The sequence below is a fragment of the Pithys albifrons genome, chromosome 4 (genome assembly GCF_047495875.1).
Source record: "Pithys albifrons albifrons isolate INPA30051 chromosome 4, PitAlb_v1, whole genome shotgun sequence".
Classification (NCBI taxonomy): Eukaryota; Metazoa; Chordata; class Aves; order Passeriformes; family Thamnophilidae; genus Pithys; species Pithys albifrons.
In genome coordinates this window covers 3,365,367-3,392,165 of record NC_092461.1, presented here as the reverse complement: position 1 = coordinate 3,392,165, position 26,799 = coordinate 3,365,367, and the positions used below count along the sequence as shown (strand labels likewise).

General features: G+C 46.5%; 1 protein-coding gene across 5 annotated transcripts in view; it reads left to right on the top strand.

Annotated features, from left to right (window-relative positions):
- The first annotated feature begins 290 nt into the window (after positions 1–290).
- The window catches only part of ATXN1 (ataxin 1), a 221,830-nt gene continuing 195,321 nt past the window's right edge, over positions 291–26,799 (top strand). For 4 of the 5 annotated variants that reach the window (XM_071553218.1, XM_071553217.1, XM_071553214.1 and 1 more), the window contains exons 1-2: positions 291–569; positions 6,898–7,017. The gene's annotated coding sequence lies outside the window, so the exon portion shown is untranslated. Of the gene's footprint in view, positions 570–1,205; positions 1,638–6,897; positions 7,018–26,799 lie in introns of those variants that run through there. The other variant, XM_071553215.1, reaches the window with a different exon arrangement.

Below are 26,799 nucleotides of genomic sequence, written 5' to 3'. Positions count from 1 at the left end.
CTGGAACGCTGGCGTGCGCAGGGTTTGAGCCCACCACAGACAGCCGGCCCGGCCTTTGAAGTGTTACAAGGGGAAGGAGGAGGTAAGTGCCGAGGCGAGCCCCCTGCCCCTTCCCCGCCCCCGGGCAGCGAGCGGCGGCCCCGCAAAGGGTTAAGGCCGCCTTGGCCCGGCGGTGCCGTGCGTATGCAATAATCTGTGTGGCTCTCTTGGCCGCCTGCCAGAGTGTTGCCTTGCCTCCTCCTCCTCCTCCTCCCTTCTCCCCCCACCCCCCCGCCTTTTGCATGAAGTAGGATCCTTGAGCTGTTGCAGAGGCAGCCAACTGCTCCATATTTGGCTTCTATTACCCATTTACATGCTGGAGAGAGGAGAGGGAACGAGCGCTGTACCGCAGACATCATTTCTACTACAGTGGTGGAGACATCCCGGACCTGTGTCACTGCAGGGGGAAGAAAAAAAGCCAAACAAACAAAAAAGCAGACCCAACCCCCGTGATCAGCTAGGAAGACATTTGTGCGAGTCTCTCTCTGACCCCCCACCCCCGCCAACCCCACCTCCACTGACACTTTACAGTAAGTGGTTTTTTCTTCCTCCTCTGCTTTCTGCCTCCCACCCCCCCACCCCCGGCTTCTTCCCTTGTTTAGACTGCAAACCGCCGGCGATTTCCAGCTGGAAAAACACGGGACTGGGGGGAAAAGGGGAGCGCAGTGCCCACCCCGCCGGGAGGCTGCAGCCCGACTCGCTGCGGCCGCCCACGGCCCGGCTCGGCCCGGCCCGGCTCGCAGGCGCTGCCGCCGCGGGCCCCGCCTCGGGGGGAGAGCGAGGGAACGAAGGGGGAGAGAGGGGCGACAGCGACATGACCGAGGGTGTCGCGGAAGGAGCGGAGCGGGGACGCGGGGACACGGGAGGGAGCGGGGGCCGGGGCGGCCCCGCGGCGGGAGCCGCTCGTACAGCCCTGCCCCCCCCGCCGGCTCCTTCCTCCTTCCTCACCCTCCCTCCCTCCCTGCCCCCCTCCCGCTTCCCCCCGGCCCGGGCGGGGTGTGGGTGGCCGCGGGCACGGTGGACATTTTGCGAGCCGCGGCTGCCCCCGGTGCGGCGGCGGACTCGGGGTGTGTGAGACTGCGCGTGTGTGTGCGGGGGGGGTGTGGGGTGCATGAGTCTGTGTGTGTGCGAGAGAGTGTGTGTGTGTGCGAGAGAGTGTGTGCGTGTGTGCGGGGGATGCGGTGCGTGTGTGTGTGTGTGTGTGTGCGTGCGGAGGGTGCCGGTAGGTGCGTGCGGTGCAGTGCTGTGTGTCTGTGTGTGTGTGCGGGGGGTGCGGTGCCGGTGCGGTGTCGTGTGTGAGTGTGTGTGCGGTGCCGTGAGAGCGTGTGAGCGCGCCTGTGTGTCAGCGCGGTGCGGGGGGGCCGTGCGGGGCGCGTACGCCGGGCGGACCCTGCGGGGCGCAGCGCAGCGCCAGGCCGGTCGCCGGCAGGGCCGGTCGCCGCCGCCGCACGGCGTATGTAGTACGGGCTGGGCGGCTGCCGGAGGGTGAATGAAGCGAGGAGGAGGCGGCGGAGGAGGCGGCGCTGGCGCTGGGATGTGCCCGGCAGCAGCCCCGCTCCGCTTCACTCAGGGCCCAGGCCGGCTGCAGACGCCACCCGGTACTGCCGGGAGGGACGGGCGGGAGGGATGGGGGAAGGGGAGCGCCGGGATTCACCGCCCCGCTGCCCGCCCGCGGCCAGGGGGTCCGGCCGGCGGAGCCCCGAGCGGAGCGGGAGAGGGGCCGGGGCTCCGCTCGCCTCCAGCGGCCGCCGCTGCCCTCCTGCCGCTCAGCGATCCCCCGCCGCCTCCGGGTTTGCTTGGGTCGGGAGGGGGTGGTTGGGTTGCGGGGATTTGGGGTTGTTTGGTGGTGGCTCGTGTTTGTTTTTTCTTTTTGTTTGTTTTCCTAAGGCATCGTAATTTACCGGCAGAAAAACAAATAAATGACCCTGTGTACGGTTGTGGGTTTTGAATCCGTCAATGCGATTCCTGAGAATATTAAAGTCTAAATTAAAGCGTGCTGCAAAAGCGTTAGCTCCTACTGTAATAGTAATAGCGGTAATAATAAAATGACAGAATTGGGAGCGATTTACTTGTTATTGAAGAGGAGGAATTACTGAAGAGTAATAATAGAAAAGAAAACAAGTCGGAAGCCCGTTATATAATGCACTGTGTAGACAACGAGAGCGACAGGCTATTTTTATTTTGTTTACCGTATGCTGTGTAATAGGGACTCCTCCGAGCAGCATCTCTCCCCCGTGAGCCCGAACTCCAGATAGAATTAGGCAAAAATTTTAAGCATTCCTGGTACGCCCAGACGAAGAAATCCGGGTTTGTAAAACCTTCCTCTTTACAAATGATTTCTGTGTACAGATCGGCAAGGGTGTGCAGGTAGATGACCTTTGCCAGAGACCTTTTCCCTTTCATATGGTAAAGAAATTCATATTTTGTAACACAGCTTACACTTTAACCTTTAACGCTCATGGTTATGTATTTTACGCAGTAATGGTTACTTTACGTGTCATATATGGTCAGGCATAGTGAGTTACTCTGCTGACACACCGAGAAGTCAAGGACTTTTAATTTCAGTTTCGAATGAAGCCTTCTCCTAAAGGAAAATCCCGGCTTCGTGTTAATCCATTTCTGTTCTGGGTGATGAAGACGGTGCAATTTTATCATAAGGAGCAAGGGTTATGAATGGGGGAGAGAGAAATTGAGAATGGCCAGGGAAAATATTACGCCGTAGCTATTTTTGTGATGCGAGATAATAGTAGTAATTGTACGCTATTGCACCTAATTTGTTCGTAAAACCATGCCGGTATTTTACAGCAGCAGTTATTTTGAAAGGGCGGCCGTAATCTCCTCACTTTTTACGTAAGGCAGAGGTCGATAGGTTTCCTCCGTGCCCGGCTGTCTGTCTGTCTGTCTGTCTCTCTCATCACGCAGCGACATGTCAGCGGTGCAGCTTTCAGCGCGCGTACTCCAGCCCTGATCAGTCATGTAATTAGATCAGGCTGCCATGGTAACAGACGGGATTCACCGTATTCACCGGCCAGCCAGGTGTGTGTGTGTGGCTGGCAGGCGACCCGGAGGGCCCCGCCAGCCCCGCGTGTGCCGTGCCGGGGGCGGGCGGGCGGTGCAGGCACCGCCTCGGGCTTCCCGAAAATTGGAGGATGCCGGTGGTGGGTTCCTAATGGCTGAACTTCTTGGGAAGTGTTCTTTGCCTGCGGGAGTGTCAGGCAGATGGGACCGTACGTGGCACGCTTAGCAGGTCAGCCAAATCATCAGTTCCACTTGCATGTATTACCAGCAAATTAGCGAAGGTGTGGTACTTCTATGCAAGCTTTTATAAGCCAAAAGCATTTTTACAAAGTTTCTTTGGAATTTTCTTTTTTTCTTTCCTCCTGTCTGTCCAGGTTAACTGTTTGGTGGCTGTCACAGTGTTTGGAACAGTTCCCATTTTAGCATTCACATTTTAGGCCACAGGCTTGTTCTTTACTGTACTATTCTTTGTACTGTACTTTACACCCTCTGGCTGGTAAAATGAAAATCAGTGATATTTGATATCACTATTGTCACTCTAGGTTTGTTAAGCCTTGTCATAGTTCTTTGCAAGGTCTAGGCCCTTTGATGTTTTAGATTAAAGCTGACTGCAGTTTCTCCTGATAAAATCCTGAGTATATACTATTTTCTCCTCAGCAAACACTTCATTTCCAGTACTGATACTTCTTTTGCATCTACTTTTTTTTGCATTTGTGCTCATCAAAATACTACAGCCACAAATACAGATTTTCTGCCACAGTTTATAATACCTTGAAAGAATATGCAATATAATTAGCTTCAAACTGTGTATTACTCTTAAAAACATATTTCACTGAGCAATGGATGTGAGTCTTCATTCTCAGTGTTTGGACATCACTCTTTTTAAGACACTTTCCCACAAATGTAGGTATAATTTTTTAAAAGCACCAAATTTGGCACTGTGTTCTAATGTCATAAATCTGGAGTGACTCCAGGGGACGGGATTGTGAGCCACTTACATGGGTGTATATCTAGAATAACTCCATTTATTGGACTTAATCCAGGCATGTAGTAGAGTAACCGAGCTCAGAAAGTGATCTGCTGCATATCACTGTTATTTTCTCTATATTACTTTTCATGACAAAAAGCACCGTGGGCTTAAATAGGATTTTTGCCTGATTAAGAAGCTGCATTAAGTGTCTGTAAAGTGGGTAACACCCCTATTCCAGTCACTAATCTTATGTTCACTTACACTAATAGTGAACTTGGCCCAGAGGATTTCATGTCTCAATGATGAGAAATCATCAGCACCCACAGCTCCTGAGCATTTGTAGTACCAGGCTGGAACATAAAGCAATCTAGAAATAGCTCAGTAAAATAGATATTTTAATCTCTCTAGTGGTAAAGCATTGGAGCCGAAGGAGGAGGTAACGAGAAATGCCTGTTGGTGGTTCAGCTCTTGTGGTAACAGGCAGCTGGTGGTCTTGGGTTGGGTGTGATGAGTTTGCAGGTCTCAGCCTGCTGAGCAGGGGTGTTTCTTCTCAGAGGGGTACAGGGATGGGGCGTTTGTGGGTGATTTTCTGCATCTGAACTGCAGCTTTTCAGTGCCTCAACTGGCTCTTCCCCTTCTGATTAGGAGAGAATATCCTCTGCTTGGTGTGTCTGCCTTTGTTTTGGGCCTCCATACTGAGGAGGTGGCTTGAAGTAGGAGAACTTGTTAGGAGGACTGGCTGGAGAGAGTGGAATAGTGGAGTGCAGGACGACTTCTGTAGTGTGAGCCTTTGTGTGCCGCCTGCTGCTTATACATATTTTATTGTAAGACAAATTACCTGTGTGATGGAGAGTGTTAGAAAGTAATTACTTTCAAAAAGGCCATCTATACATAGTTAAAAGACTTTCTGAAAATAAACAGTGCAACTTTTCTTCTTTGTCTTTCTGGCCTGATTGAATTTATTTAGTAAATAGTCTTGTTTTAAAAGACATTTACAAGAGCCCTGGAATTTCACTTAACAAAAATTTTTATGTAATAGATCCAGTGGCCTAGTTTCCCATTAATTAAGAAAATAGACACTTGGATGCATTCACCTGAAAATCAACTAAGGATTTAAACATTAGAGTTTAAAAAGAATTGTTTTAGTAACGTAGATAGTGAAACAAAATCAAGGCCTAATTTTCCCCTCGCTGAAGTTTTAGCAGCACATCTCAGTAGACAGCAGTCAGGATTGTCATTGTCATTGTTCATGCAGGGCACTGCTTTTGTTGTGGTGTACTAATTGCAGGGGAAATGCAATAAAGGAGTATGGCAGGCTGTGAAGGAAATGCGTGTCAGAGCTGCATAGATGGTCTGCTGGCTGCAGAGCTACTCCAGCGTGTGAGGCAGCTCCGCTGAGGCTGCTGGAGACAAGGCAGGCTGTGTGAGAGGCTCAGCTGCAAAGCACGCAGGCTGTGAATGGTCTGGCTGGGGTGGAGAACCCCACGGGCACCGTGTGTGCCATTCAGAGAACGGGGTTTAGTTGTAGGTGTCTCTGCGACTGCTGTAACCAGCTCTGCCTTAACAGATAGAAATAAAATTAGCACAAGGAACAGAAGTGTGGCAGGCTTAGCACAGGTAAATATTTCATGGCAAAGAACTGACGTGCTGTATTCTGGTGACTTCAACAGCCTCAGCTTTGCAAAGTGAAAATCCTGACCTCATCCTTTCATTTTACTCTTGTGCAAGACTCCAGGTGTGATAAATAAATAAATAGGTATTTGGATGAAGGCACTGTATTTTGGAGTCTTATTCAGTGGTTCACATTTTTTATATAAAGAAGATATATTTTTTACTCGGTTTTGGCTGAGGGGATGCATGACTGATGTTTTAAAATGTAAAAGACTTTGTAGGCTCCTGACTTTTGCAAAAAGACAAAAAGCACATTGATGACCATAATTGCTTTCTGATCTCAGTGCATGTGTTGAGAATGTGATGCTCCATGGGTGTTTTTTCCCCTCAAAGCTGTAGTCTGAGGTAGTTGTACAACACATGCAAATCTCTGTGTGTTCATCGGTCCCAGTCTGCAAAGTTACTTTAGTACATGTCCCAGTGAGGGTATTGCTGAATAAGAATTGATTAAAGAACCTATCTAGAGTTAAGTATGCATGTAAATCCTTCCATAAATAGGAAAAAGTAAGTATGCTCATAACTGAAACAACAGAAATGCTTCTCAGTGAGGGAGAAATGGTCCCACTAAATCCTTTTATTGTACCAAGAGTGCTAAAAATATTTGGTGAGGCTCCAAGTGAGAAACCCAAACGTATTTTGCTAATGAATGATGTCAGCAGAAATTCAGTGCTGGCTCTTCATAATTTTACTGAGCAAAATTACAAAAATAATAATAAAAAAATCACATTAGTAGAGTTTTTCTGTGCTTATATGAATTTACAGTAATAGGGATTCGCTCTAGCCTGCCCCCATTAATGACAAAATAGTGTACAAGATAAAGTCATGTTCCAAAAGGTGATTATTTTTCACCTAATAGTAGTAGTAGCAGCAGTATGTTTTCTGGATGCTGCTGCTTCTCAAATGAAATATGTTCTGTTGGCAGTGAAGACAGTAATCTCAACTCACTTATGATTCTTCACCTCATTAAGATCACATTTAGGAAAGGAGCACTCAGTTTGAATAAATGGGCTCTGCTCTCTACTGTATGTGCTCTTTCTGCAGGATTAAATCTATAGTTTATTTGTGCTCAAGTAGTAGCAAAAGCAGCCTCTCTCAGTCTGCATTGGGATGTCTTAGTGTGTTGTAAATTGTTTGACTCCTAACTGTGCTTTTGTTTCTTTTCATTTTGGTTTCCATCTCCTCAACTGCTGGATCAACAGTCACATCGCAGGCCAAACCAGATGGGCAAGCAATACAAGCTGTGAATTTATTCCTGACCCCGTAGGACAGAGACCATCTTCACTTTTGTCTTCACTGTACATTTATGCACTGCCAATAAGGTGAGGATGCAACGCTTTTATTTTGCTCTAGCAAGTGTACTCTGTGTGCTCCAGCCTTGAGGCAGCGTGCACACCTTCCTGGTGTGTGTGGGACCCCCTGGCCGGTGTGTGTGTGGGACCCCCTGGCCGGTGTGTGTGTGGGACCCCCTGGCCGGTATGTGTGTGGGACCCCCTGGCCGGTGTGTGTGTGGGACCCCCTGGCCGGTGTGTGTGTGGGACCCCCTGGCCGGTGTGTGTGTGGGACCCCCTGGCCGGTATGTGTGTGTGGGACCCCCTGGCCGGTGTGTGTGTGGGACCCCCTGGCCGGTGTGTGTGTGGGACCCCCTGGCCGGTGTGTGTGTGGGACCCCCTGGCCGGTATGTGTGTGTGGGACCCCCTGGCCGGTATGTGTGTGTGGGACCCCCTGGCCGGTATGTGTGTGTGGGACCCCCTGGCCGGTATGTGTGCGTGGGACCCCCTGGCCGGTGTGTGTGCGTGGGACCCCCTGGCCGGTGTGTGTGCGTGGGACCCCCTGGCCGGTGTGTGTGCGTGGGACCCCCTGGCCGGTGTGTGTGCGTGGGACCCCCTGGCCGGTGTGTGTGCGTGGGACCCCCTGGCCGGTGTGTGTGCGTGGGACCCCCTGGCCGGTGTGTGTGCGTGGGACCCCCTGGCCGGTGTGTGTGCGTGGGACCCCCTGGCCGGTGTGTGTGTGCGTGGGACCCCCTGGCCGGTGTGTGTGTGCGTGGGACCCCCTGGCCGGTGTGTGTGTGCGTGGGACCCCCTGGCCGGTGTGTGTGTGCGTGGGACCCCCTGGCCGGTGTGTGTGTGCGTGGGACCCCCTGGCCGGTGTGTGTGCGTGGGACCCCCTGGCCGGTGTGTGTGTGCGTGGGACCCCCTGGCCGGTGTGTGTGTGCGTGGGACCCCCTGGCCGGTGTGTGTGTGCGTGGGACCCCCTGGCCGGTGTGTGTGTGCGTGGGACCCCCTGGCCGGTGTGTGTGTGCGTGGGACCCCCTGGCCGGTGTGTGTGTGCGTGGGACCCCCTGGCCGGTGTGTGTGTGCGTGGGACCCCCTGGCCGGTGTGTGTGTGCGTGGGACCCCCTGGCCGGTGTGTGTGTGCGTGGGACCCCCTGGCCGGTGTGTGTGTGCGTGGGACCCCCTGGCCGGTGTGTGTGTGCGTGGGACCCCCTGGCCGGTGTGTGTGTGCGTGGGACCCCCTGGCCGGTGTGTGTGTGCGTGGGACCCCCTGGCCGGTGTGTGTGTGCGTGGGACCCCCTGGCCGGTGTGTGTGTGCGTGGGACCCCCTGGCCGGTGTGTGTGTGCGTGGGACCCCCTGGCCGGTGTGTGTGTGCGTGGGACCCCCTGGCCGGTGTGTGTGTGCGTGGGACCCCCTGGCCGGTGTGTGTGTGCGTGGGACCCCCTGGCCGGTGTGTGTGTGCGTGGGACCCCCTGGCCGGTGTGTGTGTGCGTGGGACCCCCTGGCCGGTGTGTGTGTGCGTGGGACCCCCTGGCCGGTGTGTGTGTGCGTGGGACCCCCTGGCCGGTGTGTGTGTGCGTGGGACCCCCTGGCCGGTGTGTGTGTGCGTGGGACCCCCTGGCCGGTGTGTGTGTGCGTGGGACCCCCTGGCCGGTGTGTGTGTGCGTGGGACCCCCTGGCCGGTGTGTGTGTGCGTGGGACCCCCTGGCCGGTGTGTGTGTGCGTGGGACCCCCTGGCCGGTGTGTGTGTGCGTGGGACCCCCTGGCCGGTGTGTGTGTGCGTGGGACCCCCTGGCCGGTGTGTGTGTGCGTGGGACCCCCTGGCCGGTGTGTGTGCGTGGGACCCCCTGGCCGGTGTGTGTGTGGGACCCCCTCCCCTGTGTGTGTGCGTGGGACCCCCTCCCCGGTGTCTGTGGGACCCCCTTCCCGTGATACGTTTGTACTTCCCTTGCCTGGCAGTAGAGGTCCTTGAGAAACTCTCCTCAGAAAAATTCCATTGACTCTGGTGACTCAGCTCAGTGACTTAGAGGACAAGTGGGTTCCAGATGAGTGGTTTTACACTCACCTCAGGTCAGAGCATATTCAGTTACTAAAAGATGATAGTGTGAACGGGAAAGCTGAACAACTCTGATTTTTGTTGTAAAATGCCATGTGTAAAATTGTACAAATCCTTCACTTTTGTGGACGTTTTTAGTGGCTCCTCTTGCTTGCCACCTGCTTGACTTTTCCACTGTCCCCAGTTCCCCCTGTGCATTTAACTTTGCCTGGCATAAGAGTAATTCCTCGGATAACTAGTCACTATTGATGTGTCTGGCTGTCTTTTACTCTGGTTTGAGGAGTGTTTTCAGTTCCTCTGATTTTCTTCCTGTAGCCAGACAGGATAAAATAGTGCACATACATCAGTCTGCTCTGCTTTCTTCTCTCTCCTTCCCATATGGTTGTGGAGAATACCTTTAAAAAACCAAGTCCCAAGACTCAACAATTGTACTGCCAATAAAAAGAACATAAATTTTTATTTTATTTCTTTAATCTGATTGTCATTAAGCCAGCCTGGTTTTTTTGGACTGTTCTATGATTTTTAAGTGCTTGGGATTGGCAATACTGCTAATGCTTTTAAAAAAAAAGATAAAGGGTCATAATAAAATTGCTTGTGCCTTTAAATAAAACAAAATTAAATACAGTGATTACTTGCAGAAAATCAAAGGATGGTTTGTTGTTTTTTTTTTAAATTGACTTCCAGAAAACTTCATTACTGGAGCATTCTATTTATGCCAGGCTGATCAGAAAGTGTCCACTGCAGAATAACTTTTTAATGTACACAGCATGCCATAGCAGAGTCTGCAGCACATAATTTACATTTTATTGTGGCTGTAGGGAAGGGTGCTGTGCTCTAAAGGGAAGTTGCCTGGGCAAGTGGTCATGTGCAAAGACATTCCTGTTATGGTTTACAAATGAGCTTGAGCAGTGGGGTTGGGTTGTAACCACTGTGTCTCTTCAGCCCAGTAAGAACTTCTTGAGAGTGAAAAACCACACAAAGTGGTCAGCTCTCTGTTTTGGAAGAAAACTGACTTGGTAGCAGCTATTGACTTGGGAGATGGAATAGGAGGAAGTTTTTGGTTAAGACATTATAATTTCCATAAAGCATTTAATTTTTTTTTTCAGGATCAACTTGGGTTGTGTGAAAATCTATTTATATGAACATGTGATTACTCCAGGAAAGGCTTATATTTCGTAATTAGAGGTAGTAACAGTTTATCAGATCCTTTGAATAATCAGATTGTTACCCACAACGTATTGCTAAATCACCTTGAGTATTTTAGCATCTGGCATTTCTGCAGTTGTAGGAGACAGAATATATTAAATGTTAAGCAAACATTTTGGATAAAAAATATAACCTAGTGAAGTCTGGTGCAGAGGCATGACAGGAATACAGTACTAAACTGCTGGGTTTTCTATACCAGCTCAGTTTGAAGTGTAGTGTTGTATTTGTAGACCTTAGATTAGATTTGGTTTAGCTTCTTTTCTTGTTGTTGGACATTTTAGTCACTGCCTTTGGGGCACCTCTGTTGACCTCATTAGTTGGTTCTCATTTTCTCTATGGAACAATCAAAATCAGGCCCACTGTATAACTAAGTAAGTGAAATTAAAGTTACTGGGATAGAAGCTGCCTGTGTACAAATGTTCTCTCTGGCACTGGAGGAAACAGGCAGGAGCTCCCAGTAGTAACACGTGAAAGAAATGTGACCTGGCACCACGCAGTGAGCAGCCAGAGAGGACTCTCAGCTCAAGGCAGAGCATCTCCTGCTCAGACCCATCATCTTTGTGGCTCTCACATTTATTTCGGGGTGGAGGTGGTGGCCGCTCTGCTCTGGTTTAGGTAGACCTGGGTTATTATCGTGGAGTCTGTCAGAGGGACCAAACACTGGGTGGTTTGAACACATCCAAAAATGAGATCTTAGACACTACTTGAGGCCTGATGTCCCTGTGTGTGCCTTCATGGCTTTACTCGTGTGGCTTCAGGGGGTAACACTGTTGTGTGTGAGCTCCAGGTGTGCTCATTACCCTTCCGGTTCAAGCAGCATTCTCTGCAAAGCCTGCTGAGCATCTTGCCTGTGTAAGGACATGGGGATTAGTAAAAATAAAATGAAAATAAATAAATAGATACAGCTTTTTTTTAATAGTTAATTTTAGCCTTCTCTTCAAAACACAGAGTTATTGTTATTTGTTCAGACCATTCACTGCCCCCTTCCACATAGGCAAATGACTCAATGCTTTCTTTGAAACAGTTGTGTTGAGAGGATTTTGCATGAGACACTGGACATTTTAACAATTAGAGAGTTCTTTTTAATCTTTTCCACTGTCGAGTCACTTGATATTTATTAATCATATTATAGTACTGGATTGAATTTACAGCTGCAGCTCAATTGTTTGATATTTTTTGGTCTGAATTTTCAGTAAGTGTGTCCGTCCAATATTGTAGCTTACTTTGTACATAAGACCTCATTTCTGTTTTATGCAGACTTCTCTCTGTCTCTGTAGTACTGTGTGCAGTGGTAGCTTTTTTGTTGTCACATCAGTGTCCTCTTATGACACTTTGTTTTATGTCTTCCCTCTCATGTTATTTATGAGGGCCTCAAATAGCTGTAGGGCTAAAAGAAGGTAGTCAGTGGAGATTTTTAACATGGTAAGAGCACAGGTGAAATGGAGCAGTGGATTAGGTATAATTGGATAGTAATTAGAAATAATTTTTTTTAAAATATTTGCTTTGTATGTGGGTAACTGAAAAGTAAATTAAATGAGTGCAGGCAGATGACTTAGAAATGAGGCTTTGTGGTCCCCTCACCTCAGCTATAACCTTTCATGTTGTTCCTTCAGCAGATGCTGAAGGTCTGGTGTCTGACTGATAGAAAGTTTTGTAACACACTCTGAAGGTGTAAATAGGGGTGGGTGTAGTGGTCTGTCCACATAAAAATGCAGGGCTCACATTCCTAACGTGATACGAGCCACGATCTGAGGTTTGACTCACCTTCCAACTTGCTGTTCTAAAAAGGTGTGTCTGAAATGCAATTGCTGTCCCACACACTGCACCTTGGTAGCATTACTTTCAGACTGTGGGGTTTTGGATATTAGTGCCAGTATGAGAGAGATGGAGAGTTTCTGTGTCCTGGAGGCCGAAAAATGGTGAGAAGACCAGATGTCATGTGCAGTTTTGTATAGGCCTGGGCATGTGTGTGCCCTCCTCCTGCCCTCTCCCTTGGCTGTGTGTGCTGGGCAGGGCTTGCCTGTGGGGTTTGCTGGGCCTTGAAAGCAGAGGTATGGTTTGGGGTGAAAGCCCTCCTTACCAGGGGCATGGTTTAGGGTGAGAGCCCTCCTTGCCAGGGGCATGGTTTGGGGTGAAAGCCCTCCTTACCAGGGGCATGGTTTGGGGTGAAAGCCCTCCTTGCCAGGGGCATGGTTTGGGGTGAGAGCCCTCCTTGCCAGGGGCATGGTTTGGGGTGAAAGCCCTCCTTACCAGGGGCATGGTTTGGGGTGAGAGCCCTCCTTACCAGGGGCATGGTTTGGGGTGAAAGCCCTCCTTACCAGGGGTATGGTTTGGGGTGAAAGCCCTCCTTACCAGGGGCATGGTTTGGGGTGAAAGCCCTCCTTACCAGGGGCATGGTTTGGGGTGAGAGCCCTTCTTGCCAGGGGCATGGTTTGGGGTGAAAGCCCTCCTTACCAGGGGCATGGTTTGGGGTGAGAGCCCTCCTTACCAGGGATAGGGTTTGGGGTGAAAGACCTCCTTACCAGGGATAGGGTTTGGGGTGAGAGCCCTCCTTACCAGGGGCATGGTTTGGGGTGAGAGCCCTCCTTACCAGGGATAGGGTTTGGGGTGAGAGCCCTCCTTACCAGGGATAGGGTTTGGGGTGAGAGCCCTCCTTACCAGGGATAGGGTTTGGGGTGAGAGCCCTCCTTACCAGGGGTGTGGTTTGGGGTGAGAGCCCTCCTTGCCAGGGGCATGGTTTGGGGTGAGAGCCCTCCTTACCAGGGGCATGGTTTGGGGTGAAAGCCCTCCTTGCCAGGGGCATGGTTTGGGGTGAAAGCCCTCCTTGCCAGGGGCATGGTTTGGGGTGAAAGCCCTCCTTATCAGGGGCATGGTTTGGGGTGAAAGCCCTCCTTACCAGGGATAGGGTTTGGGGTGAGAGCCCTCCTTACCAGGGGTGTGGTTTGGGGTGAGAGCCCTCCTTACCAGGGGCATAGTTTTGGTCAGGAGTTAGCCCAGGTGGCAGCATCTGGATTTAAACGTGTTGGCTGAAAGGTTTCTCATCATGAGACACTGTGATGGAGGCAACCCCCAAATTTGATGATTGCTTCTTTATTTTCTCATAAATTACTGACTTCAGAACTAGCTGTAAACCCGACTTCAGGATTTTTTGAGTCACTCCTTACACTGTAAAAAAGTAAAATGTCAAAGTGTTTCTCACTCATATTGGAGTGTGGTTGTGAGTGTTAGCACAGTTTTTTTGTCAGGTACCCACGTGCTCAGGCCTTTGCAGTTCTGTACATTTAACATTTCTCTGAGGCCAGCTCCTTGAAAAAAGGTCTGGGTTTAATGGAGAAGAATAGTTACAAAAAGCAGGCTTAATCCTCCTTTACTGTGCTTGGACATGTTGTACTAGGGAATGTTTTCTCATTGGTGCAATTCCTTTTCAGTGCCATGTGTAGTAGCTGAGTAGAAAGTGATATTTTCAAATGTGTATGACAGTAAAGGCATTTCTATTCTTCCATAGCCCCTGAGTACATTCCCTGCCTGATACTGTGCTGTACTCACAGCTTTCCCAAGGTAGTCTGACAGCAAGTAGATCCAGAATGGTTTGAAAATCCACTTTATACAAGAATAAAAAAAATCCTAGTAGGTTATCAGAGTAGAAGAAGTTTATTTATTCTCCATGTACCACTAGCAGTTAAAACCCCACAGCACTAATCATGTACTGCATTTTTATTTACAGATTAGTAGGCTCTACTCTGACATATGACTAACAGGGAAGCCCCTCCCTTTAACAGTTGTATGTCATCTGCTTCAGAGAACTAATTACTTGGCAATTCCCATTTGATAATTCCCTCTTTATTTTCTGATGAGTTACTTAACAGTGATGAGCTTGTTGAGCAGAATACCGTGCTTAATCTGTGCTTCAGAAACTACAGTGTGGGCCTGGGGAGATCATTGTTTTTGAAATGCTGTTCAGCCTTGCCATAGGAACGTTGAAACCACACTAAGACATGTGAACAGTTCCCAGTTAACAGCTGAAGTGAGCGATGCACAGCTTTTGCCAGAAAATAAAGGGAGACTTTAGATGGCTGTTGCAATCTTAAATACATCATTTCTGACAAAAAAAAAAAGATAAAACTAAACCTGATGTAATTTAGATGTCAAGAAGCAGAATTGTGCCAGAGATACCTTCTATGTGTCATTGCTTCTCTCCACTGAAATAATCACTTTAGTGGAAGTTTTATTCTTTAAAAAAAACCACTGTTTCTTATAATGCCTCTCTGAGCATCCAGCTGACTCCTGGTGATTATTGTGCTCTTTTAATACGAGCTACTTAAATGTGTATTTTCTCTGCTCTTACCTGTCTTTTTCATTCTTCCCCAGTGCCTTCTCACATTCTTTTACTCCAGTGGCCACAGCAACCCTCGTGTGTGGCTGGGGAATGTATTGCAAGTCTCAGTGCTGATCACAACCTCAGTGTTTCTCGAGGGTACCTGAGTTCAGCAGGCTCAGCTGCAGCTCCAGGGCAGGGGATTTATGGGCTGAGGTGACTCCAGCCTGCTCAGGGCAGTCATGGTGAGGTCACACAGGCTCTCTCGCAGATCAGGAATCGGATGGGCCCTGTTCACTCCCAGTGTCTCTGAAATTCAGCCATGTGAAAATGCTGCTGCATTTGAATGAGATTTTGTTCCTGATTTCAGCAGGGGAAGGTTTGTGGATCAGCTGCTGGGGACTTTATTCCACAGAGACTGAGACCTGAAGATTTCCATTGTACCTAGTCAGTGCTATGAGCTGAGAGCAGTGCTCATTTTTTCTAGAGTAAAAAGTGTAGCACTTTGTGTCTTAGCTCACATGACATTGCAGCATCATCAGGCTTGCTGATTTATTAGATATTCACAGTGATATCCCTCGGCCAGTGCTGGGAGCTGTGTCACAGGCTTGTTCTATCAGTGAGAAAAATGCACTTGTACACAGTTACATGTGTTTTTTTGTAAAATTAATCAGAGCAACAGTAATTTTATGAAACATATAATGCAAAACAGATTAATCTACTTTAATTGTGTTCGTGAAGTACAGCAACTATAAAATCTTTTGAAAGGATTATTAATCAAGTTGATCAAAGGTGGCTTGAAGTACAGAATTCAAATATTAACACAATTACTTTCTATCTGTCTGCATGTTTGCTGTAGCTTGGGGTTTTGTTAGGTTTTTTTGCTTGTTTTTTTTTTTTTACTTTTTCAGTACAAAAATAAATCCCATCTTCCTTTTTGGATTTTTTTTAAGAGAATATGTCATGGTTTAAAAGCAAAGATACAAGTGGGAAAACCAGATAAGATTTCAGATTTAATAAAATGCAGGAAGTAGGGAGCATAATGCAAGCAAATAAAACCCCACAAGAGGTCGGTCATTGAACCATTTTTAAGTGTTTTTTTTTAAACTTATTTTTTATCCTGTTTAATATTTTAATGAGATGCCTTAGGTAGTGCTGTATAGGCATTGCTGAAAACAGAAATCCTCTGTAAGAATCAGAAAAAAAAAAATGACAATGAGCAAAGTGCTCCATCTGTGATATGAAGGTTTGCTTACAGTGCCAGGAGTTGTCCCTTGACAAATCCTTCTACAAACCATCCCAGCTGTTGTGAGGGGACCTACATGTGAGCTGTGGTGTCATGTTCATTTTCTGGAGGCAGCCAAAGGGTTATTGGGTGGTGATTCAGGCTGATCTTCAACCTACTCAGGGATGGTCTGTCCACCTGTGAACTGCCCTCTCCAGGCTCAGCATTTCCCCAGGGGCTGAGACTCTGCTCAGACAGCATTGCCTGGGATTTCAGAAGAGCTTCCACCTAAAGACTACATATTTGGCCCAGGGTATTTCCTTCCCTCAGCAAGGGCAGGCAATGTTGCTTGTTACTAAGATGGAATTTTAGAGTAAAATGTTTGGTCCTGGAAACACCAACACACAGAATCACAGAATATTCTGAGTTGGAATGGACTCACAAGGATCATCAAGTCCAACTCATAAGTGAATGAACCAATACTATTTCTGTTAATAGAACAGTAACATGAATATTGTCAATGTGATCTTCATTTAACACAAGATTTTAATTACATACTAATGTCTTAAGATTTGGGCATCTGGTTGACAACAAAGAAAACCCAACTGTGGAGGTTTTCCTGTTCACAGTTGTTGTTCTCTCCTTGGCACCGAAATGAAATGGTACCTTCCCTTTATTACAGGAGAGACTGATACATCCTGGATATTGTGTTTCTTACATCCTGGATATTGTGTTTCTTTTATCTGGATTCTCTTTCCCTGTTTCCCACCCACCCTGGGCTATGTTGTAATGACTCCTCTTGCCCATGGACTAGCCAAAGATGACCTGGTCCATCTGGTCAAATGATTTGCCTTTTCATCTCCTTGCTTGCAGAACTGAGGAGCTGCTTCATCTCTTTGCTTAGGACTTACCTGTGTCATCTTTGAATCAGGGATGAGTTTCAGGTTTCCTGCTTATCAGTCTTACTAAACTTTGATCTCTGCTGTGATCTGGCCTGATATTTTTGTTGCTAATGGCAGTCTTGGAAGTCACTTGTGATTTCCTTTGTGAACTTGACAGTTGATTAATTAAATGGTGGGGAGATAAGTAACATGTCAGTATGTGCAACACATCTGTGTTGTGTTTTATGGGGAAAGAGGATGATGGTGGAGCTTATAGACCAATAATTTATAGTTAAAAATTGCACTGTGCATGTGTTTGGATCGTTCACAAGTATGTTACATAGTGTTTTAAAATATATGCAATACCAGAAGGACTCAGTATTGAAGCAGATTACAGAATAACTCAGTCCTGGTGCCTGGTCTTCAGCTATGAGAGTGATACAAACCAGCATGAACACATCCTACCATTTGCTGGTCACCTCCAGTTTGTTTTTCTTGCTTCTCAGTAGCAGATTCAGGGGAAATACAGAGTGTTGTGACTGAGCAAGTTAAAGTAATTCCTGAGTGAAAGTAGACATTTGTTACATGATGGTACTATCCAGGTGTTGTTACCTGTTAGTGCACAGCCAGAATGAGCCCCAAGGAAAACTGAAGTGGGTAGAAGGTTTATAGTAAGCACCTGAAATACATTAAACATCAGCAATCAAGTACAGCCCTGTTACCTAAGGAGTGGAACTTGCTGAATGTCACGTTGGCTGTATGGAATGGGAGAAATGCAAACTAAGACACACTTGTGCTCTATGTGCAGCTCTGCTATGAAGTGTGTTCATCTGAGCTGGCAGCTGGTTGGCTGCAGAGCTGGGTGCTGTTCGCACAGCTCAGCCACAGTGTCTGTGGAACCAGCAGTGCTGCAGCAGTGGGGGGGGTTTACTCTCCTCATCTTATTAAGTGTGAATGGTGAGTGTTCTGCATCGCCCTGAGGCACTCAGTCGAGGGCTGTGGTGAAATAGGGAGCCAGGTTCCCACCTGTTACTGTCTCAGATGGTTTAATGGAACCATGGGGATGTCAGTGTGGGGTGGGAGAGCCTGGGGGTGTCAGTGTGGGGCGGGAGAGCCCTGGGGGGGTGTCAGTGTGGGGCGGGAGAGCCCTGGGGGGGTGTCAGTGCGCGGCGGGAGAGCCCGGGGGTGTCAGTGCGGGGCGGGAGAGCCCGGGGGTGTCAGTGCGGGGCGGGTGAGCCCGGGGATGTCAGTGCGGGGCGGGTGAGCCCGGGGGTGTCAGTGTGGGGTGGGTGAGCCCGGGGGTGTCAGTGTGGGGTGGGTGAGCCCAGGGTCCCTGAGCTGTGTCGGGGCCCTCTGGACTCAGAGCTGTTGCCAACAGGTCAGTACTGCTGGTCAGACACTGCTTGTTTGGCAGCCAAGAGTATTGACTTGGCTTTTCCTCCAAGTGGAGAGGGAGTGAAAGCTGTTCCTCAGTCGTGTCATCAGTCTTCTTTCCTTGTCATGCTTCAGGTGGATACATTTGTGAATAGCCCAAGGAGTGTTTTGCCTTTTTTAATCTTCTTGTCCTGTTTTAACCATTTCCAGACTTTGTTCTTTTCTTGCTGGCCAATTAATTTTTCTCCTCACTGCCTTCTCTACCAAGATTCTCCTGTGCTCAGCAGTTCTCGCTGCTGCATATCTGACCTACTTGTACAGCTCCCTTGCTGGGTTTGTTACCCGCATGATACTTACATTGTGTTGGCCCTTTCTTCTGTTTGATTTTTTTGGTGTGTTTCTATGGGTCTAAAATGCGTTTCCACTCAGTGTTTCAATACCTCAGTAGTTTTTGCAGGAATGCAAATTTGAGTGTTGTTTCATTTACCTCCCTTCTTTCCTAGTTAGTCATAACTGGATTCTGAGCTTTGCAGCCCCAGAGATCTGCCCGGACAAGCCTTTCGCTCCCCTTCTCCTCATGGGAAAAGACCCTCTATTTCTGCTCTGAAGCTTCTCTGTGGGTGCCTGTTTCCCTGGCCAAACACTGGGTTTTCAGTCCATATGCCCCTGCCAGTCTTCCCTGGCTTCTGCTGCAGTGTCTCTTCAGCAGACATCTTGATTTTCCAGCTTTTCACTGATCTCTATTTGTTTGTATAATATTGCATTAAAAACCCAAAACCAACAAAACCCACAAACCCAAAACTCATTCAGTTCTTTTCTCTGTACCTGAGCATGAACCAGGAGCTACTCCCTTTGGGTCATTTGTTCATCAAATAATAGGGTCACTATTTTTTACCATATCATGTGATCTGCTAATCAAAGGATTCTTTTACTGTGTTAATAGCAAAAATTCAAATTGTTAATGGAAATTAAAAAATGAAATACCATTCCCACATGTCATACTGATGGGACAAAAGTAGCATCTTGGTCAGTCTTCTTTAGGCTTCCACTTCTGCTCATACTATGACTCTGATCCAGTGGTAAAGTTCTGTAGTAACATGCTGAGAAGCTTTCAAGATAAAATGTAAGTTAAATCAAAAAAGAATTTTTGAAAAGCACTTCATTCAGGAAAAGAAAATAAATTGAACATAGTATGAATTTTGAGTGAGGCTCTTGAGAGAGGGAAAAATTCCTGGACTGCTGTGGAGAAGTACAGGAATGAAGGAACCACTGAATGAGTGAGGTTCACTTAAGGTGTGAAGTGAAAATATGTGAGAGGGTTTTTTGTGTGTGTATTAGTGTGCTTTTGCCAAGAACTGACTATTGGAATGATATTGTGGCTATAGTAGATTAAAAAAAAAGAACAGCTAAGTATTTTGGTTGATAATTCTGAAGTTGATATATTTTCTCAAAAAAGTAGGCTTTGGAAAAAAACCTCAAAATTAATGTTTTTAATTGGAAATTGATAAGCCTTCCTGTTATAAATAACAACAAAAAGATACAGACTAAGGAATATTGAGAGAAAATAGATGTTTCCCAAATTGATTTAGTCAGTGAATTTAACATTAACTTGAGTGTAGTTAGTTTCGCTTTTCCTTTGTATAGGCAATTTCCCAAGGTGAGAGAAACATCTGAAAAAACCCAACCACATGCTTACAAGATTATAGAAACTGGTGCAGGGAGCTCGAAGACATGAGCTACTACTTTTAAAGTCCTCTGTTAAAAACAAGGCTAGACTCCATATTGATGGAGTCCTTTTAAAGGCAGTGGCCTTTTAATCAGCAAACAGGTCCTCTGTGCATCAAATAATTAAAAATAGAGCAAAGTTTCTGAACAAGGCGTCTGGCAGAAGCGTCTGTACTTCCATCTGTGCATGATTAGCAGAATGTTTCATGATATTTAAATAGCACAAGCTTTGCTCTCTTTTTTATTATTTGTTGTGCTGAAGACCTGTTCGCTTGTTAAGTGGTGTTTTTTGAATAGTTACTGGCAAGGAATCAGGAAAGTGTATGAAGACATCTTGAACACACTGCAAATGCCAAATTGTCCCTTTTTTCAGAGAGATGCTGCCCTTACTATTTTTTTTCTTTTCTTTTCTTTTTTTTTTTTTTTTTTTTTTTGGATAGGAGTTTTACCACATCACTCACTTGGTGCTTAAGTTCGTTTCAGAGGGAGTTTAGGATGTGTTTATGGTCCCGTGGTGTAAAGGAGAGCACTCTGGACTCCGAAGACCAAGGACCTGAGTTTGAGTCTCAGTGGGGACTGTCTGCTGGCAGTTCAATCCCTCCCTGCCATCCAATCCCGTCAGATCTCGGATGCTCAGTAGGGTCAGCCCCGGTCAGTACCGGGTGCTGTAGGTTCTAGTCCTGAGGACTTCCCTGTCACTGTCCAAGCTCGCTCGGCCGTGGCAGATGAACCTCAGGACTGAAACGGTGGGGCCAGTTCTGTGCACGCTGAGCCTCACCTAAAAATCCACTGTGCAGGCTGGAAGGGCACACTCAGGTGGGGAGAGCCCTGCCCAAATCTTCATTTGTGAAGGCTGGCCATACCTACGTACACTTGGTGCTTGAGTTGGTTTCAGAGGTTATTTAGGATGTGTTTATGGTCCCTGCCGTGGATTGGAGTTTCAGTGCTGATGGCCATATGCGATGTCAGTGTCGCTCTACAGCCGAGTACGCACCGCGGTGTGTTTGCAGAGCGGTGTGTGGGCTCAGCTCTGCCGCTCCTGCCGGCGCTGCTGCAGCCGGGCGTGCTCCGCAGCCTTCCCCTTTCGGTGGGGACAGACCCAGCCAGGCAGCAGCCGCTCTCCAGGCCTGACGCTGGGACTCCTCCTCGCTGGCAGCCACTCAGCGCTGCATTGTGCGCTCTCCGGCTCTGGCTGGCAACGCAGCGCTTTGCAGATGTAGCCCAGATTTCCCTCCGTACTAGTAAAGTTCTTGTGTGTGTGTGTCTTGCAAAGGCCTGTACAAGAAGGTGTGGAATGAAAAGGAGCCACTGTCTGGATGCTGAGTGCATTGCTGTGGCTGGCTGAGGGCAGTCCTGTTCTGTGCAAGTGCCCGGGTGTTGGAGCTGACAGGCTGGCAGGGAGCTGAGACGCTCGGATGGGCTCAGAGCTCCTTTGTGAAGAGCCAGTATTCAGTCTTTGGACAATCTGTGTTCTTGGATGGGCATGGGAAATACGAGCTTTTGTGGTGTGTGTAAGTGGTGTTTACTCTGTTGCTGGGCTCTTTGTTGCTGGTTCTTTTTTTTCCTTCTTGTGTTTGAGAAAAGCTGTGGTGTGTGATGTGTGAATACTGACCTGGGTCATCTCTTAACTTCAGTTAAAGACTTCAAAAGAAGTTGTGGTTACTCCTGAGAGCAAAGCTGCTAACCTGACAACATAAGTGCATAAACTCCATGTGTTTGTACCTCAGAAAATAATACTGAGAAGCTTTGGCTGTGGAGAAAACCTGCATAGGGTTCACCTCACATGCCTAAGCCTGTGTTACCTGCTGGTGTCTGTCTTGCTGTTCCTGGCCCAGCTTCTGCAGAGCAGAGTGCTCTGTGGTCTCAGCAAGTTCTCAGCAGGGTTACCTTACCTGAGCCAATTGATGGAAATTCAGGGGCACAGTGGTAGGACCATTTTGCAAATGCCTGTCTGTCACGTGGTTTGGCTTCCAGGCACCCAGAGAGACCTGGAGATGAATGGGGAGATGCAGAGGAGTCCTGGAAGGGCAAGAGAAAGAACAATCATTTCAGTATAAAAGCTGAAGGCAACACGTGCCCATTTCTTCAGCTAGGCTGTTTAAGCAGTGCACAAAGCAGTTCCACTCACATCACCCACATTGCTCTTAAAAACTGTTAGTCTCAGTCCCCTTAACAAGGAATTTCTGCAGAAATAAGAATTGCTTCTAGAGCTGATTCTTAATGCAGTTTGGTGGGCCTAATATTAACCTCGTTCCAGGAGCAGGGAGGAGAAGGAAGGCTTGGGATCATTTTAGAAAGATGCATGAAGTTGTGTTGGTAGGTTGGTAAACTAAGCCAAACTTCATTTTGCTCCCAGTATTTTCTCAAAATATACCATAATGGGTTTTTTGGAACAGCTTCAGCTTATGTTGTGATTGTGAGTTAATTAACATTAGTATGAATTATATATTGTCTAAAAGTTGTTTTTCTGTGCCTTGTGTTATGCTCCAGGTACTTCAAACTTTAAAAAAAAATTAAAATAATGAGTTTAGCTATAGCAGTGCTGAGGGTCTGTAGACAAACGTAGCCATCCTTCTGGATGCAACAGGAGATCAAATTCAGGGATGGTTTTGCTCTTAGGAGTGGGAAGAATACTGGTTTGTGGTGTTGGTATTACCCCATCTATTTTTTCAGATTAGATTTTGCTGTTTATTGCTCCATTTATAACTCTCAGTGCAGTGTAAACAGAATGAAGAAGAATTGCAGGGCACATTATTCGTAAACTGTTGTTTAAACCTCATTCTAGTCCTGGTTATTTCACATCATGACATACTACATGAGAAATCTGGTAGGCCTTGATTTCCTGAAACAAACCCAAAACTTCCTTTTATGGCCCTGTGAAAGCACATTGTAGCAAAGCAGGTAAAGTGGAATTCAGCCTAACATGGTAGAGTCCTGTTGGTTTGTGTGAAAAATGAGGGTTCTGTTAGTTGTCTGCAGGTCTCCAGAGGGGAGGGAGTGCCTTGTATCACTTAAAAGTAATTCTTCAGCTGGCTGGAGAGAAGTATGGACAGCATCCAACATACAGAGATCCCCAGGCACAAGGATTATAATGGAGATGTTGATGACCAGTCAGTATAAGATATATTAGCAAGGATTTCTATAGCTCAGAGTTGTTGACTGCTGGAGACATGTTGTTTTAGGCCCCATTCCCACTGGCATTGCTCCTGTTGACTTTTGGAGTGTTGGGATCAGACCCCTTTGGCTCAAATTTGGAGTGAATTAAAACTGAAATGTTCTGAAATCACCCTCCAGTTTTGGAGGGGAGGATGGTGGAAATAACTGACCTGTACAATGATACTGAAGTATTTTATGGCATCATCAAGCCACACACTGAAAATAAAGCTTTTCTTAAGATATTTCAGATATTTCATTTTGATCTATAGTTTATAGTGTTCCCTGGTATTGCAAGGCTTGCTGTGGTTTTTATGCTTTCCTAATAAAGCTGTTCTTTGACGTGGAGAAAAATGTATCTAATTAACATCTTGTGTCCTTCTGTATATGGATTATTGTGAATTCATTATTTTAAGTTTGTACTATGATATAAAAGGTTTTCCAAAACTTCAGCAACTTGGTAGAAAGGAGTTTGGTGCCTTCTCAGCGGTGCAGCTCCAATGTGTGTTGCTTTTGAAAACACCTACGTGTTACAATAAAAATACCTCTTATAGCCAAAGATGTGTGACCACAGTCTGGGTAATCACAGAAGGAAGAGACTCAACTGAGTACTGAAAGAGGGGGGGAAAAAAGCAGAAAAACCCAAAAACTTTTTAAGATCAGTAGAAATTATAAAGGACAAAATTCCTATTCTATAAATATTAAAAACAGACAAGGAAAAAAGTCATTCACTGTATGTAGAAGTTGCTATCAGATAGGGAATATATGTGGAACTAAAGTCTGAACTATTAGATGCTATAAATTCAATAGAGATTCAGGATTCAGTTGCACTCCAGAAAAAGAAGAAACGTCAACTTTGCTTGAAACAACAAAAGCAAATTTGGGGAAATGAGCGAGTACTGCTGGAAAAGCTGAACAATTTCTGTGTAAAATGGCCTGTGACTGGTGTAAGTGATAGGGCTGCTGAAATTGTAGGCAGGTAACAAACATTTATTGTTTCATATTTTACGGATAATAATTGCTCAGAGTGTTTTAAATAGCACAGGAAATGTAGTGTCACAAACTTGACATTTGAATATTAATATTGATACTGAAACAGTTTCACCACAAAGAATGTCAGGACTGCAGGAGGAAGGGCAGCATTCTGATCAGATAATGACAAAAAAGTTTTAGAGCCCTTCAGATAGGTTGAAAAAAGATCTTTTGAAAACTGGGGCAAAACTACCTTTCAGATTGGAAGTTTTATATCCAGTTTTGAGAGTATCTATGCAGGTAATGTTGGAAGCAAAGAGATGTCTCTGTGATTTCTGTCTTCCCCTTCCTCCCCCACTTGCCATTTGATGAGGACTGTTTAAGAAAAGGCTGATGGCACAGGGCTACAAAGTGTTTTGGATTCGCTTGTACAGATACACGAGTGGATGTGGGTTCAAGAAAAGAGTGTGGGGATGTAGAGTCTTTGGTGTCCATTTGCAAACTTGCTTGAGATGCATTGTAAGTTATTTTCTGTAAGGTCAAGATTTGGCTGAGGGTTACTTTAATTATTAAAGAGTGATCTTTCTTTTCTAAACGTAAAGTAGGACTGACTTTCCTTTTTTTAACAAGCAAGCTTGCTCTCCCCTGTCTTTGTGCATGTGTGTTTGTGCACAGTCCCTTACTATGATTTGTTGGGGCTTGCTTGGTTCTTGCAGTGATGTGTGGTGAGATCAGAACACAGCACTTCACCTACAAACACACAGCAAACTTCAGCCTGCCTACATGATGGAGCCCAAGGACCGTGTCCTCTTTGCCTTTACAATGTAACAAACTTGCCTCAAAGAGGATACAAAATAAAAACGGAGTCTGGTGGAAGTTACTAATTATCCTTTGAGAGAAGAACAGAGCAACCCAAGCCAAGCCCCTGTGAAGCAACAGGGATGTTGCTGTCAGATCTGTGGCTCTGTGCAGTGCTGGTGATAAATCTCCCCACTGTTGATAAATCTCTTGGTTGCTTTTGGCAATTGTCACGTAGATGATTTGCCAAGTCACTTAGCTGGTGATGGGTACATTGCTCTCCAAAATTCCCTGTCAGTGGAGTCTGCAGAGCACATTTTTGACTGTGCTGGTGGTGTAGGTTGCACCAGTTAATTCTGGATGTTCAGTGATGTGCAGGCTTTTGGACATCAGGAGTTTTGGTTTTTGGGGGGATCAGGAAGGAAAATGTTGTCAGTTTTGTCAGCCTCCTTTCTGAAAGTGTTCTGGTAGTTGTGACCTCTTTTTCCCTTCGAAAATGTGCTTTTAGGCTCTCTTATTTTCAGATGTGATTAGTGGTAGTTTTTACCTTTAGAATGCAAATGCAATTTTAGCAAAATTTTGCACTGTATAATGCTTCTCCCTGCACAAACTGCTTACCAGACAAATTAAAAAGACAGGTAGGTATTTAAAAACCAACCAACCAAAACCAAAGTGCAGTTTACCTTCTGAAATATTTATGTGCTCATATCTGTAGGTGCTGCAACATATTCATGCCCAAGTGGCACCGTTCTGCCTTGCCAGGTGTCAGCAGCTCCCTTGAGCTGTGTGATGCCACAGGAGCAGAAAAAAAGGCAGGCAGTTTGTGTCTCAGTGGTGCTCACCTACATGGGAACAACCCTCTGAGGTGCCTTTTGCAGGGGGATTTTGGGGAATCACAGATCTCAGCGTTCCTGTACAGAGGGTGAAACAACAGCACTTACATTAAGAAACATAAATCCTCTGCTGCCTGTGAAAACTGGGCACACTCCTGGCCTCGGGGTGATGCCAGTGGCATTTCAGACATTAAATTCGTTAACACAGTCTCATTTATCACGAAGGAAACATGGACAAGATAGTAACATACTGGAGATCTTGTTCTCCAGGGCTGTGCTGTTTGTGAGGTGGTTCTCAGTGTGGGCAGAGGGAGTGGAAAACGTTGCCTGGGAAGCTTTCAAGTGTGTTGTTATTTTGAAGTCCTTTTGCCCAGGCACAAACGCTGGTGATTGTATGGGGAGCCTCTAGAGCTACAAAGAACCTCCTAAACCCCAGGGTAGGCTGTTACTAGTAAATAACATTTTATTTTGAGGCCAGCTATTCACCTATCTAGACCTCTGTTCTAAATAAAACCCAAGAAACTGCAATACATGTGAGACTTTGGCCTGTTACAAGATGGGCTGCTGCTGCTGCTGATTATAATAGATCTATTTTACTGCCTGTTTCTCATGCCAAGATGTAGAAAATTGTCTTGATTTTGAACTGCCCAGGAACACAGCCCAAACTTGGGGTAATCATACTGAAACAAATTGCTTTTTTTATATCCTGTACTTCCTCTATCTCTACAACTGTTTCCTAGAGTGTCAGCTGCACCTGCTATCAGTGATAGGATAACAGGTTAATGAATATATATTTATAAATTCTATACTATAGCTGTTCAAAGGAGCATTGAGGTAGATTGTTAAGATAACGTTGATCTTCTGATTTAGTGTCTGAACCTGCTTTCTTGATGTTAGTTAAAATTAATGGAATTAGGATCAGATCTTTAAAGGAATTAAGAATTATTTAAAAAAAATCCCTAAACCCCAACAGTAGCATCTTAGAGCTGACCAAATGAAATATATGAATGAAAAATTGTGACATATGCCTGAGCCTCAGCTAATTGTCACAGTGAATGGAATAATCTTCCATGGAGCTGTGAGTGGCCAACCTGTTATTGTGCATCGGGGCCCTGTTAATCCATAGATTATTGACAGAGCATATGGTAACTGCTCCAGACTGCACCATATACAACAGGCCTTTATCTTTGTATTATTGTTTAAAACGACATTCTGATGTGTCGCTGGGGATATGTGTAGTCTTGAAAAAACTGTTTGCACTGTGGTATTTGCTGGCAATATGGTATATGGC